Source organism: Hemicordylus capensis, chromosome 1 (genome assembly GCF_027244095.1).
Source record: "Hemicordylus capensis ecotype Gifberg chromosome 1, rHemCap1.1.pri, whole genome shotgun sequence".
NCBI lineage: Eukaryota > Metazoa > Chordata > Lepidosauria > Squamata > Cordylidae > Hemicordylus > Hemicordylus capensis.
In genome coordinates this window covers 285,158,359-285,179,129 of record NC_069657.1, presented here as the reverse complement: position 1 = coordinate 285,179,129, position 20,771 = coordinate 285,158,359, and the positions used below count along the sequence as shown (strand labels likewise).

The 20,771-nt window shown below is 43.3% G+C and overlaps 1 long non-coding RNA gene across 1 annotated transcript; it reads left to right on the top strand.

The window, feature by feature from the left end:
• Positions 1–5,094: 5,094 nt before the first annotated feature.
• Positions 5,095–20,550, top strand: LOC128342467 (uncharacterized). The gene is made up of 4 exons (XR_008314994.1): positions 5,095–5,226; positions 8,509–8,598; positions 18,430–18,522; positions 19,434–20,550. It is a non-coding gene; the product is annotated as an uncharacterized LOC128342467 (long non-coding RNA).
• The last annotated feature ends 221 nt before the right edge of the window (positions 20,551–20,771 follow it).

Sequence of the window (20,771 nt, the reverse complement as noted above, 5' to 3'; positions counted from 1 at the left end):
CTGAGGTTGTATGTCTGTGTATATGTGTTGTTTCATCTACCACTTTATGTGCCATATACATACAACCCTACCCTTACTAATTAATCCAGTAGAACCAACACCACCTGGGTGATTTCCAGACTGCATGGGAAGAAGTGGTATAAATACCCCTGCTAGCCTGGCAAAGAGGCACCTTTTAACATGGTGATTCTCTTTATTTAGCAGGGGGAAAGTAAAGGGCCCTCTCCACCCCCAGCACAGTACCTCCAGTGACTGTTTCTGATGTCTATCTTATGTTTCTTTTTAGATTGTGAGCCCTTTGGGGACAAGGATCCATCTTATTTATTTATTATTTCTCTGTGTAACCCACCCTGAGCTATTTTTGGAAGGGCGGTAAAGAAATTAAATTAGATTAAATTAAATTAAAATCCTATGGCAGACCCTAACATTTTGAAGCTGGTTAGAGTTAGCCATCAGATTTTATACCACTTCCTCCCATGCTGAGACTTTGAGGGACGAGGAGGGGGAGGGTGACATGATGGCTTCTCCTACCCCCTTCCCTCGGTGAATTTGTGCAAGAGCACCAGGTTCTTGCAAAAAATAAAATAAAATTGGCATTTTTTTCAGTACCACTGGTAACACTGGTACTGTTGCACAAGATAATAAAAGCAAAAACCAAAGCAAAACACACGCACAAGCTGTCTCCCAAGATCAAGAGCCAAACAGGTCATTTCAGTTACTTACAATAATAATAATAAAACACACAGATACATACACACACACACACACCTCTAAAAGGCACAGAGGGAAAAATACAGCTGCAATCCTATGCACTCTTACTGGGAAGCCCATTGAATAAATCATTTACTTCTGAGTAAACCCAGCAAGCCTGCAAACTGTTCTCAAAACTTAAAAAATCAGCTACTATTCTATCATGCACATACAATGCTTTAAACCTGAAACATCAAGATAAGATCTGAATACATACTGTGGCTGTGCAAATGGCACCTTGCTGTTCCCGTATGCAAGGTGGTGCCAAAACCCAGATTGTACGAAAGTACACCAAGCCTATACATAGCAAAGCAATTTTAAGTTCCCGTCTGGAAAGCACCCTGGTGCATGGATTAGAATCATAAGGCTCTACTGAAAGGGCAGTGAGGGGCGGGGGAGTACAAAAGTGGTAGAATTAGGTTGTCTTTAAAATGGAATCTTTCACCCAAATAGAAAGGTTTGGAAGCTCTGCTCTCTTTTAGGATTTCAGAGATCCCATAAACCACATCTCCATGCAGCAATAGGGCTCAAGGACTGCGGAAACAAATATATCTTCACCTTATGGCAGAAGACCATCCGAGCTAGCGTTCGGAAGGGTTAGATTATTTAACGGCCACACCTGCAGCAGAAGTGCCCAAGTAAGAGGAGCACTGTTCATCAACATTGTCAGGTGATGTGCAGTTAAAGTTTTCAGTAAAGTAGTTTATTTAGATAATGCCTCGGAGAGATAGTTAGCCTACATCTCTAGCTGCTAGGCACATCAGGAGAGCAGGGAGGAAGAAGGTGGAAGTCTGTCTCTCAGGTGAGAGAATGAATCCTAAGACCATCAGTCTAACAAAGCAGTGACAGCAGAGTAGTCAGAGATCCCTTACTCACTGGACCCCTTCAAACGTTACAGGACCATGGGTCCAATGGACCTGCACTCCACAACTCCACCCCCTGCTCTCCCATCCACTTTTGGACATGCAGGAGAGCTGCCTCTCTGCAGCCAGCGATACAGCAGAGAGGCGGGGGAGCTGACTGGGCAGACTTCCTTCTTGACAGAAGGACAGCCCACACAGCCAATTGGGGTAGAATGAGGGAGCAATTCTGGCTCAAAGAGGATGAAACTGTGGTGCCAGCATTCAGATGTAATGCTGGTGCCACAGAACTGGAGTTGGAGACATTCAAACTCTACTCTGAACCAAAGTCACTCTTGCCTTCATCTCTGGTTTCCCAAATTTGGACATGTATCCAAGGAAACCAGAGGTGAAGGGACCTCCAATTTTCAGTTATGTCTGAATTCAGCGACTGTCTCTACCCCTAATGGCCCTAGTGGTCAATGGAGTTGCTGGTGCTAAGAGTGGTCCTTCAGGAGCTGCATTCCAACAAGAAGATGCAAGTGGATCCCTTCTGGGGAGACTATTTCAAAGCTAAAGAGAAGACCCTGTTTTGTGTTCCAGTCGACACATCAGATATTGGCAGAACATGAAGGAGATCCTCTCCAGCAGATCTTAATGCCTGAAGGATGATCTCTTAATGCCTGAAGGATGATCTCTTAGGGAATGGACAGAGGGAGTGTGAATCTGTTGGTTCTTTTGGACCTTTCTGTGGCTTTCAATACTATTGACCATGGTATGTGGCTTTCAATACTATTGACCATGGTACTTCTGGAACATCTGGGGGATTTGGGAATAGGTGGCACTGTTTTGCAGTGGTTCCATTCCTATCTCTCCAGTAGAATCCAGATGGTGTTGCTTGAGATAGCTGCTGAAACAAGAGCTATTGTATGGTGTCCCTCAGTGCTCCATCCTATCTCTGATGCTTTTAACACCTACATGAAACCGCTGGGTGAGATCATCAAGAGATTTGGAGCAGGGTGTTTCTATTTCTATTATGGAAATCTATTTTCCATGGCATCATCATCAGGAAATGGCATAGCCCCCCCCCCATGTCTGCCTACAGGCAATAATGGGCTGGATGAGGGATAATAAATTGAAGCTGAATCCAAGCAAGACCAAGGTACTCATGGTAAGGGGTCATGCTTTAAGGGATGTGATAGATCTCCCTGTTCTGGATGAGGTTGCACTCCCACCGAAGGAACAGGTAGGTAGCTTGGGAGTGCTTCTGGACCCAGACCTCACTCTGGTTTTTCAGGTTGAGGCTATGGCCCGGAACACTTTCTATCAACTTCACTTGATATGACAGCTGTGTCTATTCCTTGAAAACAGTGATCTCAGAACTGTGGTGTGCTCTCTGGTAACCCCTAGTCTTGACTACTGCAATGAGCTCAGCGTGGGGCTGCCTTTGTATGTAGTTCAGAAACCTGAGTTGGTTCAAAAATGCAGTGACTAGACTGGTCACCAGGGTGTCATGGAGAGACCATATTATGCCTGTTTTAAAGCAACTGCATTGGCTACCAATAGGTTTCCAGGCAAAATACAAAGTGCTGGTGATTACCTTTAAAGTCCTAAATGGCTTAGGACTGGGTTACCTGGGAGAGTGCCTTCTTCTGCATGATCCCCACTGCACATTAAAATAATAAGAGAGATCTGTTTCCATATACCACCAGTTTGTCTGGTGGTGACTAGGGAGCAGGCCTTGTCTGTAATCGTTCCTGGGCTGTGGAATGCCCTCCCTATAGACATTCGTTGCTTGACATCTTTGCCAGCCACCTTCAAAAGAGCCCTTAAGAAACGTGTGTTTTTTTTCCAGCCAGACTTTTAGTAATCTCTGAATGTTTTAAATTTTCAAATTGTTATTTTTAACAGGGGTTTTGTTGTGTTGTGTTGTGTTTATTGTTGTGAACTGCCTAGAGCAGGGGTTCTCATTGTTGAGTCTCCAGCTATTATTGGACTTCAACTCCCATTATCCCCTGCCCCAGTGGCCTTTGGTTGGGTATTATGGGAGTTGAAGTCCAATAACATCTGGGGATCCAATGTCGAGAATCCCTGGCCTAGAGCCTTTGGAGTCAGGCAGTAAATAAATAAATAAATAAAAACAAACAAACAAACAAACAAACAAACAAACAATGCTTTGGAGAGGCTCATACAAGAGAAGACGGCCCTTCTGATGTCTAAGGGTTGCACTATCCATTATGTGTGAAAACTTGCAAGCGCCCTGTCTAGTTGTCTTGGTGTGTTTCTCTTCTATACAGTCTCCTCATGCAAGATCTACATCTTCCCATGTTTGCCATGCTGACTGACTAACAGTTGTGGGTGCAGTGCTTTTGCAGGCAAGAGAGTGTTGGTTGAACATACATCTTTGCCTCCAATTGCTTGCCTGCCAGAAACAGTTGGGTCTTCTGTGCACAAAAAGAGGGCTGGGGAGCAATTGAACAAAAGGAGGTAGTCTCCACACCCACCCACTCTCTTTCTCTCTGGCTTGCAAGGCTGAGGAGGATTGGACCAGTGGGACTGCTAGGAGTGAGGACTACATTATTCTCTATGTGTAGCTTTCCACATCTGTTTAGGACTAACCAGCACTTTGAATTGGGCTTGGAAACAGACCAGAAGCCAGTGAAGCTGTCATGTTGTGCAGGGCAAGTAGGTTTGCAGACCCAATTTAACTCAGCACTAATGTGTATGAGACCCATTGGGATATGGATGTTGTGAAGTCCCTTTAAAATGATATATGCTGGAAGGAACAACCGGCCAAACACCACAAGAAAAGGCGTGGCAAGGCAGCGAGCAGGAGGGGATGAGTGGATATTTTGGAATGTCCTTAAAATAGCGTCTTTTGCTGTGACTGCAAATACCATTTTGTTCCTAAAAGACAATAGCATAGAGATTTCTCCAGGAGCCAGCCTGCCTCCATGAGTGAATGCAAGGAGAAGAGATATAGTGTAACATCACTTGTAATGAACATGGCTTTCTGCCTTAGTTCATTGAGCTGAGGCTAAGCAAGCGTGGAGGGGAGCCAACCACCAACAGAACCTTGAGAGGTTATAGAGGCCCTCCATTTCTTGGGAGTTTATCTCACAAACTGTTGTGGTATCTTTGTAGGGAATACTGTCACTGAGAACACAGAAAGGCAAGGGAGACCGTATTTCTTATAATAAACAAGAATTGGGAAATTACATTTTTGACTCAGTCAGGCAAGGGCCAAATGTGATTTAAAAGGAGTGTGTGTTGTTTGTGCACAAATTCCTTTTAAAACATGTAGTTAAAGGGGAAAGGTAATCTATAGTTGGAAGATTTCATGACACACCTGTCTTATTGCTTAAAAACAGTCAGCTCAATCCAGTCCTGGTGGAGCTCCACTTAAACTAACTGAGCCACACAGGAGAGGGCTTTAGATCAATAAGCTTGTATTGACATAAAGTAATGCTTATATATCTGCCATTAAACCAATGACCCCTTTTGCCTAACTCTGTATGCTCAGCTGCAACTGTAATCAGAGGGACAAAATCAAGATTGGAAAACTGCAGAGCTGAAACAAAAGCTTTTTTGAAAAAGAAGAAGAAATAGCAACCAGAAATTAGTAACTATCATTCAGGTAACAGAAACATTTGCTTGCATCATATTGACATATACACTCAAAAGATACCCGCACAGTGACATCAACAGGCAGTTATGGGCTAGTAAATCTTTAGAGTGTAAACTGACCTTCAGCTCTTGCTCATTCCTCTGATTAAATGGACATATTTACCTATGATACAAGGTTGTTCTAAGCTTTGTTTAACCCCTGCTTCTCATTCACATAATCCCACACATCTGAGCAGGCTGTGAACAAACTTCTCCCAGTGTCGTAGGTACTGGAGTTAAAGGGGTGTGGAAGGTGAGGCTTTCAAGGAAAGGAAGAGAGTCTCCCCAAACTCTACAGAACCTATGTGCATGTAACACATCTATGCTGATGCAATTCTATTGCTGAAGCTAGCAGTCTGATTGGATGCTGTTTTGGGTTATGAATTTATTGTGTGTTTTAACTGAATGCGAGTTATCTTGGGGGCCCTTGTTAGGACTGAAAAGTGACTGATGACTAGATAGATAAAATAAATGAGCAAAGAGGCATCTTTTAAAAGCAGCTATTCTCTTTATTTAGCAGAGGGAGAGCAACTGGCCCTATCCATCCTCAGCAGAGCATCCCTCAGTGACTGTTGCTGGTACCTATCTTGTGTTTTGTTTGTTTTTTAAGATTGTGAGCCCTTTAAGGACAGGGAGACACTTTATTTATATCTTTGTAAACCGCTCTGGGCACTTCTGTTGAAAAGTGGTATATAAATATTTGTTGTATTCGTATTAAGCTGAATTGGCCAGCCCTGCACATTGCTTGAATGGGGCCCTGCCTGGGAACTGTATGCAAGACACTCTGAGCTCTTAAGAGGAAGAATGAGTTATAAAATAAATTAAATGCTTTATTCCATGCATCCAAAAGGCAACATATGGTTACTCTCTTTCCCACTTATTACTCTCTTATTCCACTTGTTTCTTGCCTAAACTCACTAGCCACCATCCAGTAGAAAAAAAAAGCATACTTTAGCATTTGTAACTGCATTGGACTGTGGCCACTGCGCTGAACTATTCACACACTTGATGCTTTGGAGCTTGATCCCAACTCAGTGCTTTGAAAGTGTTTTCTGCTTCACCTTGCCCCCATTAACAGTGGTTGCTTCAATTCAGGGTGGTGCAGTGGAAGAATGGGCCAAAGTGGCTGAAGCATGTTCAAAGTGCTTCAATCTGAATCAGCTGTGATTGCTTCAATTTGGACTATTGTTCCAATGGTCTGCCAATTTAGATTTAAATAGAGCAGGAGATGAAGGTGTACTCCCTCTTCTGCCATGACTCCCCTGCAACTGGAGTAGCATATAGCATAAAGCCATCCAGGTTGTTGGCTGTCACCACATCCCGTGGCAGAGAATTCCACAAGTGGATTATGCATTGTGTGAAAAAGTACTTCTGTTTGTTGGTCCTAAATTTCCCGGTAATCAATTTCATGGGATGACCCCTCGTTCTAGTGTTATGTGAGAGGGAGAAGAATTTCTCTCTATCCACTCTCTCTGCAACATGCATGATTTTATAGACCTCTGTCATGTCTCCCCGCAGTCGTCTTTTTTTCTAAACTAAAAAGCCCCAGGTGTTGTAGCCTTGCCTCATAAGAAAGGTGCTCTAGGCCCCTGATCATCTTGGTTGCCCTGTTTTGCACCTTTTCCAGTTCTACAATGCCCTTCTTTAGCTGTAGTGACCAGAATTGTACGCAGTACTCCAGGTGTGGCCACACCATAGTTTTGTATAAGGGCATTATAATATTAGCCATTTTATTTTCAATCCCCTTCCTAATGATCCCTAGCATGGAATTGGCCTTTTTCACAGCTGCCACACATTGAGTCAACACATTCAACAAGCTGTCCACCACGACCCAAAGATCCCTGTCCTGGTCAGTCACCAACAGCTCAGATCCCATCAACGTATACTTGAAGTTGGGGTTGTTAATCCCAATGTGCATGCTCACTGGGGTCCCATTCTTGCCTAAAGGTGCAAATATGGACACCATAAATAAACAAACCTTACTCCTATGGGAATCCAGAGGTTAGGTTCCTACACAAAAAGGGGCTAAAGGTGGAGAGGAGGCAGAAATAAGAGCAATAAAATACTATACCTTGCTCTTCAGGTCTCCAGAATGCCACCCCCCACCCCCAATTCCTCTGATTTTCTGCAAAAATTCATGAGATTTTGTTTATTTTTTTTAAGGAGCCACCAGATGGCTCTGCACTGTAAAATGGCACCTGGAAATGACATCAGAAATCATTCCTGGGTCATTTCTGGCAACTCAAAACTGTGTATATGCTAATTTTAGCCTATTTTTTCTACCGCTAATAAAGAAACCGAGTCTCTAGGACCTGTCCACGGATACACAAAACCACAGTTGTTGAAACTGCGGATAATGAGGTTTACCTGTACTGTCCTATTTCTTTTTGTCCACCTCATCTGCACTACGAGGAAAATCTCCCATACAGAGCCATTTATAAGAATTACTGATATGTGTGTGTGAAGTGCTATTTATTTTGTGTGTTTTAAAAAATTATATCCTGCCCTGACAAAAAGTCAAGGCAGCTTACAACAAGCATTAAAAACCATAATAAACACATCCTAAAAATTAAACAATTGATTGGCATGATTGCAGTTTAATAGAAGCTTTTGCTTCTAATTCTGTTTCTTTTTGCCAAGAAAAAGCCAATGAAGTGTCAGTTATGAAGAATGGTCATAACCTGGTATACAGCCATTTTTACAAAATGTCACACAGTGCAAAATTGTTTTTGACTGGAAAAATCGTTGTGTGGAGGATTGCAAATGCCTGAAAAGCTCTTACTATTTTCAACAAGCATCAGAAAGTGGTTGAAATTTCCATAATCCATCCTGTAATTTGGGAGAATAGCATTCTTCATTTTGTCTCTACTCAGATTATACTTCTAAATTGTATGTTTATAATGTGGCTTAATTGTGACAAATGCTTTAACTGTTCCCTAGTGATAGCAGGCACCTTTTTCAGATGTGTCTGATTTTTTTTTTTATGTGTATTAGTGTTCATCATCTCCTTTTGTGCCATTTCTGTTAATCTGCTTGTTGGTTACTTGCCTGGTTGCTTTACTAAATTATAACTTAAAGCATCTGCATTCACTGTTCATGAATGAAGGCTCCAACATTATTAGCTAATCTGTTTCCAACTTATTCTTTTGGGGAAGAAACCTTGTTTGATGGTGAAAAACATCAAAGAAGAAAAACAAGAGGTGAATTTGGGGAAGCATTAACTACTACTTACTTTATGTTTTTTTCAATTCAGCTAATTCCGTTGTTCAGCGATGACTGTGGCCAATTCAATGTCAAAAGTCCCCTCAACACAGCTGCTATGATGTTCTTCCACAAGTGTGAAGTGAGTTATAAGTAACTGCATTGGCCATGTTGATTGCTGTCATGTTTCTAAGTTTCCTGAGGCTGGTGGCTGGACCGTTCTCTTCCTCTCTTTTGGTTTTACATTTCCAGCTTTCAGTAGCTTGTGAAAGCATATCTGAAAGCAATTTTTATATGGCAAAAGAGAGAGAAAGGAGCAATATGATTGTAATGTTTAGTTTAGTTAGCTGTTTGGAGGGAACAGACAAAGAATTTTATATCTCAATAGAAGCAAGAAAGTGCCATAATCTTCCATTTTGTCATTTCAGAATAGGAGAACCCTCTTATTCCTAGGGGGTGTGGCCAAGTCTTAATTCTCGAATGATATTTTTGTGGGGGCATAATTTGCTTTTGAAATTGAACTTTCTTTGGGGATACTTATCTTGTTAAATTTTAAAGACATATCAGCTTGACAAATTCAATATTTTACATCTGGGGAAGGAAGGAATTTTTAAAAGCTTAAGGTTGGAGCCTAAAGGATCCTTCCTTGACTCCTTTGTTTGAAGGAATGAATCTTTTCTCTGAAGGAAGAAAAGGATCTAGCCTAAAAGCCCAATGAAATATACTTCAGCAATATCAATCAGCTGTTTAGCACCAGCCCTAGCTTTGTTGTGGGTGTTTTCTCACAGCAGACTTTACTGCAAGCAGTTGCAGAGCGAGACTGGAGGTATCCTGTGTCCGGCCGCCATGGCCCCCTGGTCCCCCCCCCACGTCTGATGTCAGATGCAGAGGGTCATCTAGCCATGCCCCCGTGCCTGACGTCAGACGCGGAAGCATTAATGGAGATCAGCCTGTGCTGCATCGGGCAATGTGGGCCAGAGCGACTCTCCCTGCCTGTATAGGCGGGGAGAGCTGTTCTGGCCACACTGCCAATGCAGCACGGGCGGATCTCCCTCCCAAACAGGGCTGCTCTCCCTTAAGGCAGGGAGAGTTGCTCCATCCCATGCTGCCAATACAGCGTGGGCTGATTTCATTCCCAAATGGGGCTGCGTGTCCCCGTTTGGGAGTGAAAGAACACTCCCCGCATCTGATGTCACATGCTCGGGGTGTGTCAGGGCTGCAAGACGTGGCCCCTGATTGGCAGTGGCCCGGGTTCTTTGAAACCATTAGCCCTATGGTGGCTGAGCCCCTGACTGCAAGTTAAAGGTTGCCCCCCAAAACTGATGAAAAAAGTAGGTTTAAAAAAACACACAAAAAACCACCTGGATATAAATCTATTGGGCTACGCTCTAATGCACAATGAAAAACCCAAATCGTGTGTGAAGTGCTCCCCAATAGCTCTCAGGGACTTCGGGGTAAAACTGGACAATATGTGAACGCACACCTCCATTCTGGAGGAGATGCAAACTAAAAGCCCTGTGTGGAAAAACTCCATGGCTTCCTATTATCTTCTGATCACAATCCAAAGTGCTAACTTCAGTCTGTCAATATTTCCGGTTTGTTGTTGTTGTTTTTTGATCTCCGACTTTACATTTTGTTTTCATCCATGTCCCATGTAACCCTGAAGCACTCTTTTAAACTGTAATTCTCCACTCCAACAGGTCCTGAAAAATGGACATAGAACTCCCACACTCATGTCACCATGAATGACAGGGCCCATTTATTTATTTATTTATTTACATTATGTCCTGCCTTTCTTCCATCAACGAGAACAAAGAGGCATGCGCAGATTGCAGGGCGTTTCATCTAGGCACTGACCATCCGCAGAGACCTGCTTAGCTTCAGAAAGGTTGAACAAGTGAAGCTGCCTTATACAGAGTTTGAGTCAGTCCATCTAGGGACTGGCAACTGCTCTCCTGGATTCTATAGGGTCTCCAGGGTGTTTCCTAACGAAGCCTGGAAATGCGAAAGGTTGGTCCCGGGATATTCTGTATTCAAAGCCTGTGCTCTTGCATTCTTACGACCCACTCCGAACCTGATGCACTCAGGCCGCACCACGTACCTTGTTCAAATCATGCCCTGTGCCATCTATTGCAATACAGCATGTCTATGTGTCAAATGTGCATTTGTACACATGCATGCATATGTATATTAGCCAGTGGCCAATGCATGTTTGCTGACAAGTATATCTGGGGCAGGCCTATGTTGAACTTGACTTCAGAATTCTAGAGCACTGAGCCGCAAAGACTGACATTATACAAAGAAGGATTTTTTATTTTATTTTTTGCATATACTTCAGTATTCGTAATCCGAGAGAAAAGAGATAATGTCTTCCAGATGACAACTTTCTGCATGGGAGTCTGAAGCCTTAAGCAAGAGAAAAAATTCATTAACATTCAGATTACATGTCATTTTGATTCACACTCTCTAAGGAAGCTAATTTGGACTGCAGCCAGCCTTACAGTGTGATGACAACACAACATGTTCCCCCACTTCTCTTTCATTGCTGATGATTCCGTGAATGGCAGCATGGTCTCTGAGCTCAGCATGACACTTCACCCACCAATGTCAGAGTTGCTGTGTTCTTAGCTGCAGTTTCCCCCTCATGCAGCTGGCCTTGTACCACCTCCTGACTATGTGCATATACACTGAAACACATCAAATATACATTTCGGTTTATCTAGTGCTTGCTTTATTGCGCCCTGTGTATTGTAGTGAGTCAAACGGTTTATTTCTAGCCACTCTACCTATTACAGTCTCTGGAAGATTCTAGCAACTGCTAGAAAAAGAGCTGCACAATAAAACTCAGAAAGTCATGTGATACAGATTCCTTTATACTCAGTTCCTGAAATGGCATCCCCTGACTCCTGGAATAGCCATTCTCCAGGAAAGGGTCTTGCTGTTGATTTAGTAATTACTAGGGCTAGATCAGTCTACACAACATCCTGCCTAGCTGACATAATAAATAGCCATATATGTTGAAGAAAGGGAAAGAGTGAGTCCCTCTGTATGTATAGGGATTCCATCAACACAAGGTCCTCTGTGTGGTGTGCATTGCTGTGAGGATTAGTGATGGCAGGCATTGGGTTTTGGAGTGGAAGGGCTGGACACTCAGAAAGGCAAACTCGGTGTTTCACTGGTTCACTGCCACTATCAATCAGTTACAAATTGGGATCAGATTCCTTTGAGCTTTGGGCACAGTTTCTAATGGCATTGCCCTCTCCACTGCTTTTAGACACCTCTCTCCCCTCCCTGTGGCTGTTCAGTAGGTAGCAGTACTTGGCAGGGAAGAATGACAACATGACCCATCAGTGAGTCACTATACAAGGCACTATTGCATTTCAGTGGCAACCCATAGCTTGTGAACAATTTATTTTATAGTTGTTAATAAGAAAGTATTGTTTTTCATACAAAAAGAGGAAATCTTTTTAGCTTATACTGAGACAATGTGGGTAGATGATACTGACAATTTTGAATGGGCGATTCTAACAGACCAAGCAGAAATATCAGATTGTTTGTATACCTTCCAAGTAAATGTTTGTTGCTCTTGATGAATCTGGCTTTCCACCTTGATTCTTTGTGCACTATTAATATTTAGGACTTGGTTTAATTTTGCTGATTCTCTCATGTTCTTTTTGATGTAAATGTACATAAGCCTTTTTCTGTGTGAACAAGATTTTTAGCATAATAAAAGCACTAGGGTGAATCCGTGGTTACTGGCACAGAGCAGAAAATTCATCCATTTTATATCAGAATTTAATTTTAAAGTCTGGATTACTTAAAATGCATTTATTACATCTGACCTACTTTTTAAATCTTTAATATTCCAATTTTTTTCTTCGCAACATGGTGCTTCAAGATATGTCCGCTCCAGCCAGCTTCTAACTAGTAATGTTGCATGTGTATGATGGGGTGCGGTGGGGGGAAGGGGAAAAAAGTTGTTTTACAATAGCAGGCCAAATGAGAAAGACCAAGCACTCTTGAAATGTCATTGCAGTATTGACAGGCATTCATATTTTGGCTACAAAACAGTTTCTGACTGTTCAGGATAATTTCAAGTGGGAACTTTTAAGGACTTAATGAATGTAAATTTCCCCGGTTAAATGAATTTTTAAAAAGAAACAGTTCATTCTACACTGAGAGCTTTTAGTTGCTAACAGAGTTGGGCCAGAGCTCCTGCTTCACTTTTAACTTTCCTTCTCTGCCTGCCTGTTGACTGTGATGAGGATTTTCTTTGGTCTGTACATTCATTCTAGCCATTACTTGGTTGACAACTACAGGATTGTAATATTTTGGGCTGGAATGAACAATGCATTAGGGATGTGCCTGAAGACTCTTCGGCACCAGCGGGGGTAGCACTTTAAGGGTGGGGGAGAGTGTACTCACCCCCCCGCCACGTTTCCCCTGCCGGCGCTCTTCAAAGTCCAAGCCCCTTGGGGTGGCAGTGTTCCTCCCTGCCGCCCTGTTCCCCCCGTCGGCTGGAAGTGGCTGAAAGTTGTGAGCGCGCGTGCAGGGGCATAACAAGGTTGGAGGGGGCCCAGAGACAAGATTTTAAAATGGGGCCCCCCACCTGCCATCACCGCCTACCACAAAGCGGGGACTGGGCAGACAGGTGGCACAAAGAGGGGAGCGGGCGGGCGGCACAAAGCGGGGACTGGGCGGGCGGGTGGCACAAAGCGGGGACTGGGCGGACAGGCGGCACAAAGCGGGGAGCGGGCGGGCAGCACAAAGCGGGGACTGGGCGGGCAGGTGGGCAGCACAAAGCGGGGACCAGGCGGGTGGGCAAAGCACGGGCCAGGAGGAGGAAAGCCGGCCCGGCCAGGAACCGCGGCCATGGAGAGGCAGCCATGCGGACGGGCGGGCGGGGAGAAGCGAGGACTCGGGGACCATGCGGGCGGGGGAGGAAAGCAAGGACCATGTGGGTGGCCAGGGAGGGGAAAGGAGAACGGGGAACCATGCGGGCAGGGAGGGGGAAGGAGAGTGGGGGACCTCCACTTCCAGCTGCAACCTCCTCTTCCTTTCTCGGCAGCACGCGCTAGGCAGCAGCAGCAGCTGAGCATGCGTGTTTCTCTGCACCAGCAGCAGCCAATGGGTGGGGAAAGAGGAGGAGCCCCGTCGGCCACAGAAGTAGGCAAAAGGGTGGAGGGTGGGCGGAGGCAGCAGCAGGCAGGAAATACGGCGCTCCGGAACAAAGGTGGAATTTTTAAAAAACATTTTTTTAAAAAATACACTGAATCGAGGAAGCTGGGGCCAGCGCTGGGTGGGAGAGGCACGTGACATGTCTCTCGGGTGCCCCCTAAGCTGTGGGGCCCCCAGACAACTGTCTCCCCTTGCCCGATCATCGTTACGCGCCTGCGCGCGTGTGCCCGTCGTTTCCATGGTCCAGATGAAATTGCGAACTTAGCATGCAGTATGGTCCTATGTGAATTGGATTATAAGTCCTGTTTGAACATCCACACCTTCATGGATGTTTGGGGAACATGAGAGGAGGAGAAAGCAAGCTGGGTGTGGGCAGAGAACATGCACATTTGCTCCCCATCACATGTCTGGAATGGATCAATGGATAGGCATTGTCCAGTCTGGCCCTTTTGTAGAAGTTATGGAATCAGGTACATAAAATTACAAAATAAATTTGTATTCTGTACAAATGTAGGGATGTGTGAAATTTTGCCAGTCTTTTTGAAATGTTTTGTCCTTTCTCAAAATTAAGTTGAGGTTTTGTCCAAATATAAACTTTCATAGTATCTTCAAATTTTGCTTAAGGCAATATTATTGTTACCAGAACTGCCCTGGAGTGCTGGCTAGACACTAGGGTTGTGCATGAATCAATGTTTTTTGTTTTGATTTGTACCCAAATTGAAACACCCCCAATTTGTTCTGGGTCCAAATCTGACCCCCTCCGAATCACCCCAGATTCAATTCGTACCCGGATTTTCTGAATCCAAAAGCTACCACCCAAATTTCAAAGAAATTGGGCAAAGGGGTGATTTTTAAATGATTTTTAAATTTTATGTGTTTTTAAGCTTATTTCCATAGGGAATAATGGGGATTTCAGCAACCTTATAGCTCCATATGGGGGGCACCGGGGTAGCCCAGAGTGAGATTTGGTGGGTGATAATGCCCAATGGGTGCAAGGAAGCTACCACCCAAATTTTGAAACAACAACAACAATAATAATAAAATTAATTTCAAAGGAATTTGGCGAAGGGCTGATTTTTAAAAGATTTTTGAAGTTTACGCTTCTTTAAACTTTCCCCCATAGGGAATAATGGGGATTTCAGCCGCCCCATAACTCCACTTGGTGGGCATTGGGGTGGCTCATAGCGAGTGGTGGTGTAGTGCACATAGGGTGCCAACCACCCTCATACCCACAAGCCCATGAGATACTGTTTTTTGTTGTTTCTGAGGTGTTCTGAGAGTAGATTATCTGGTAGCAAATGAGAGTGGATTCATTTTGATGCAGTTGGGGGTGGGGGTAAATGGGCATAGGGAATAGGCTAGAGTCTGTACCTTCCTGCCCACTCAGAGCCTGTAGGCTGCTGGGCAGAGAATATTCATACTGACATATTATGGGCACAGAGGGCTGGAGGACAGGCTTCTGGTTTGTTTGTTTTTAATGCCAAAATATATATATTTGGAATAGGAAAAAAGACAGAATTGTTTTTTAAAACCACGAAGCTATGCTACCCTTCTAACCACCTACTAGTACGGGGATTCCTCCACAGACAAAACCCCTATTTAAACTCCTAAACTAAACAACACACAACTTTTAATATGATTGCAAGGCAGGCTGGCAAGGCAGAACAATAGACAGCAAGGCAAAGCAAAGCAAAGCAAAGTTCTCTCTCTCTCTCTCTCTTGCTCGCTCTCTTCTCCCACGAGGCAGAAAGGCAGAATGGTGGCTGCTGCCTCTTTAAATCTCTTTGAAAATCCCTTCTTGAACTCCCCCCATCCTTGCCCCTTCTTCGACCTTCCCCTGTCCAATGTGGGGTCATTTAGCACTTTCAAGGGCCAACAGAGCCAATCTGGAATAAGGAGACAATTGTCAACTGATCTATCCATGCTTTCGTTTATCAATCTGAAGCCTGGAAGGGTGGGAATTTCAAATCAACTTCAAACACAAAATGGAGACTACACACAGAGATCACCACAAAATGGAGGTCCGAAACAACAAAACATTTGGCTCTGAAATTTGGGCGATTTGTTTTGGAGCCGAACCTTTCAGGCAGGGGTGTAGCAAGGTTGGAGTGGGCCCAGAGACAACATTTTAAAATGGGCCCCCCTCACTGAAGCTCAGCTCATGAAGTAAAGAAATCTTAAATGAGGCTGAATAGTGGTAACAAAAAGCATAATAAAATTATATATATATATATATATATATATATATATATATATATATATATATATATATATATATACACACATACACACACACACACACACACACACACACACCCATCCCTATGTGCCACAATAGAACATCATCCTAAATTTTTTTTTTTAAGGTTTTTTAAATTGTGGATGATGAAAGTCATTTAATGGTACTAGAGAAAGACATGCTGTTCTGGTAGCTCCAGGTCTTAACACCCACATCAATTTTGGAGGATGAATACAACTGAAGGAAGCCCGGGCGGGTGTGCAGCTGGGGGAGTCAGTCATGTGACTTGCCTCTCCCCCTCCCCAGGCAGTGGTCCCCCAGACAACTGTCTCCTCTTGCCCTATTATAGTTACTCCCCTGCTTTCGGGACTTGAGGAGGGGCAATTTGTTTTGTGCACAAATCGCCCCAAACAGGCAGATTCGGGTACAGATCGTTCTGTACCCGAAACATTTTGCACATGCCTACTAGACACTCCAACTAAGCTTAAAGTGGGAAAATTAGCTTGGTTTGGGAAGAAGTTTGGTATTCATTTAATCAAGTCTTGGTGTGTAGGAAAATATGAGGAGGCAGAATTACAGTTTAAAGCTTTATTATGTTACCAGCCACGGTTATTCTACCCAGCTCCCGCAAGCTTCCTTGCTGCCTCCTATTAAGATCTTCAGGGGAGGTTCATCTGAGGGTGCTGCCAGTTCGTCTGTTGACGACTCAAAGGCGAGCCTTCTCTGTAGCAGCCCCAGAGCTGCGGAACACACTTTCTGCTGAGATTAGACCTACTCCATCCCTGTTGGCTTTTAGGAGACGACTAAAGATGCATCTCTTCAGCCAAGCTTTTTAGCTATTTGGTAGTTTTATGGATATTTTAATTTGATCTTTTTATATGTTTTAATTGTTAAAATTTCTGTTTGTTTTTATTGCTGTAAACTGCCCAGAGACTTCAGTAGTGGGCAGTATACTAATATGTTAAATAAACAAGTATGATTTTATTTTGCGCAAACAAATTCTTCCACATATATAATAGATTAGTAATCCTTTCAACAGGCCTGTATGGTAGGTCAGAATGCTCTTCTCCCACTGAGGGAGAATGTCCCTACACAGAGAACGACACTGAACTTCCAGGCCAAAATCTGTGACTGCCAGGGTAGGCTGAAGACCTGGCACATGTGTGTTAGGGATGTGCATGCAATGCATTTTGCATTCTGTTTCAAGTTCAAAATAAAATGCAAATGGCTGAAAATTTTTGTCAAAACAGCGGCTGACCCTAGCTGTTTTGACAGAACAAACGCGACACGTTTTGGGTGTTTTGGCCATAGGGAACAATGGGGAAACACGAAACACCCCATTGTTCCCCATGGGTAGCTCCTAGGTACACCAAAGTGGGTTGTGTGGTAGGGCATGATGGATGCTACCTACCACCCAACCCACAAAAGAAATGGGCAAGCGGGAAATTTTAAACAAATTTTGAACCTTTTCCTAAAACCCCCACAGCCATCAGTGTCCATTTGTCATCACAACACTATTCTCACAAGCAAAACAAACTACAACTCAAGGCAGGCAGGCACCCAAGTTCTGCCTTTGTCAATCTGAGATCCAGCAAAACCAGACAGTTATAGCAGCAACAGCACAGCATATTGTACTCAGTGCTGAGGGGGAAAAACCCACAAAACCAAAACTTCCTACCTCCTCTCTCTTCATCTACTCTCTTCTCCTCTTCTTCAAGAGAGGCACACTATAAGGGCTCTCTCTGCCTCTTAGTCCCTTTGAATACCTTTTGAAATTCCTTTGTGTGTGTGTTTGTGTGTTCCCATATCCCTGCTCCCATCCAAGAGGGGGGCACAGCTGCCCATGACAACACTTGATTTCTATGATTGGTAGCCAATGCCAGAAAATCAATCAGCAAGGGGAAAACAGGCCTCCAAAATGGCACTTGAAATGTCAAAACGTTTCAATCAAAATGGGGTTGTTCTGCTCCAAGCTTGGAACAGGCCTTTTATTTGAAGGGTTCTGTTTCAAGCTCAAAATGGCCCATTTTGAGTCAAAACATTTCGATGTCAAAAAATTCTGCACATGGTGTGTGTGTGATAAATTGCATGCTGGGTACACCCAAATACCATATATCTTTGAGCTCAGATATCATTCTAGCAATGACATAATAGTGAGTGAAACCAACAGATGGGGGCAGAATGAGATAACAGTAATTTAAGCATGTTTTCCCTAGGCTTTCTCACTAGCAAGACAGGTAATCTCAGTGGATAAAGTTTAGTCCTAATTAGAGTAATGTCAGTGGAACAGTTATTGTCACAATCAGGGGCACCAGCAGACAGGTGGTGGGTAAGAACATGTTATAAAGGATGTGCTTCATATAATAAAGTCCCCAGAGCATATGAGGATCTTGGTGTTCTTTCAAAAATTGCCCTTTTCACTGACAATCAGGTCCCAAACCTATATCTATTTTTTAAAGCCAGTATGCAAAATACCTTTTATACACATGGGCTATTACGTACATCTCTGTCCTTTGATGCTGAGAGAATGTCAGATATATTTTACTTCATTTTCAGGCTATTTTGTCCCCTGCTGTACAGATTTGATACGAAGAATATGGAGGGAACAGCTCAAAAGCTCCAGTCCATAAACTGTAAGACTGAAGAGAGGTATGCACAACAATGGGGGGGATGGACACTTAGCCACATTCCTATTGCAAGTTTTACGAGATTTCCTTTCTCATATACAGAGATTTCCATATCTTTATATACACTGTACAACATAGTGCAGTGCCCTCACCTGGCAGAGAGGGTAAGTCAAGAGCCACAACAATCCAGGCAGGATCCATACACAGCCTGTAGCTATCAGGACCATTTCTGCACTAGGTGAACCTGTAGTAAATTTGGATTTGGCGTGGTATCACTTGTTACCATACTATAATTCACCCTATGGCTTTGGTAATTGTTCATAATGTAGTCCTGCCTCGTCCCCCACCACCGTGGGAGCAAATTTCAAAATCAGTAAATCAAAAGGGACATCAGCTTGCTTTTCAGTGGACACCAAGAATGTGAATCACAAATCCTAAAAGAAGATTTTAGTTTAACATGATACAGTACAGTCTTTCTGTCTGCTGGCCTGCTCTAGAACAGATTGGAGTCTTTTTAAAGCCTCTTTGGGGCACAGAGCACAGAGTTAATCAGACAAGAGGAAGTTAGTTCAACAAAACAAGAGAGATAGTTTGGATTTGGAATTGATGGCTAGCCAAGGGTGGTGGACTAAGGTTTAGGCAACTGATTCAAGAAGAATCTCAAATCTAATGGGTAAAGCCAAAAGTGGTTTCGTTATTCCAGGACTGCTCAACTTCGGCCCTCCTGCAGAAGTTGGCCTACAACTCGCATAATCCCTGGCTATTGGCCACCGTGTCTAGGGATTATGGGAGTTGTAGTCCAAAAAAAGCTGGGGGGCCTAAGTTGAGCAGGCCTGCATTATCCAGTGCCAGCATGAGTAATGATCCATTTTCAAGATGAACAATTTTCAGAGAAAAATGATGATGTGGCTGTTTCATTTTGTTGTCTTCCAGATGATCCTAGATTCTTAAGGTGTGCAGGCGGAACAGGTCCACCCAGTTAGTGCATGGACAATTGCTGAGCTGCCTTAAGATCATCCATGTTCCAAGTTCTCTTTCTGACATGGTGAGAATGCTTGGGAAAACAGTGGACAAGATATATTTGAAGGTGCGAAAGAGGGATTCTTGACACTATCCCAGATAAGTCAAAAGATACTCACATTGTCCAGTATAACATAACATAGTAGCATTCCTTAGTGGCACATACTCATGGTTACTGATTCTGGCCATTAGAAGTATCTGTGCATAGTAAGCCTATAAGTCCACTCTATCACATAAGCTGTTCATAATGGTCAGAAAAAATGCCAGTTTTCCTTCTACATATTTGCTGTTTTAGAGCTGCTCTTTGATGAAATAAGCTTCACTGATACCAATACATCTCTGCACATTGCAAACACTGTATTTTGTTTGTATAAATACCTGGCAGGCTTTTTTGGGTTCACAGGCTTTCAGTTAAAGCTGGCACCAAAAGCAGAGTTTCTCAAGGATACAGAGCAGAGACATCATCGAGTGGAAATATAAACTGCAGATTGTTTAAAGATGAGGTTGTGTTTTCTTAAGCAGTGGGCCACACCACTGGACCCCAGCTCTGGTGAAAGTTGTGAATTTTAGCTGCTTGAGCATGTATAGCTTTGGAGGGGGGAAATGTATATTGGAATTATTTTGAAGCTGCTTTTAAAAAATGTGGTACATGAGGACTTCATCAGCTTGGCATATCCAAGGAAAAAACCCGGTTAAAAGGATTATGGAGCAAAAGCCAATTCTGACTTGGTATGCTTGGCTTGTCGAGGGTGCTCTGTCAATAGTAAAATAGTTCTAGTTTGTTGTAAGTATTGCTAATTTTCTTATAGGATATCATCGGATGTTTCAGTCATATTGTTTTATCATGCATTCACTTTGGTCAGCTGCCTTGGACATTCTGATGAGGGGGGAAAGCATGATAAAAACTATAAAAATGAATGAATGAAATAAATGTCTGTCAGAATGCACTTTCCTGCTGTATATTCTTCTGTCAGCAGCAGGTGTTTGCCAGATCCTCACTATTAAAAGTGGCATCTAATTTTACATAAAAGTCATATTTATTTGCATACATTTACTTACTTACTGATATCCATTTTACCTTATACACAAAGTTCCTGGGTAGTCTCCCATCCAGCAACTGACCAGACCTTGGCCTGTTTAACTTCAGCAAGTTTCCTGCATCATGTCCCTTCAATCATACTTTGAGGTTGTTCTCATGATCAGCACTTCCAGGGTAGGATACAGTAAACACACCTCTACAAGCTTGTGTGA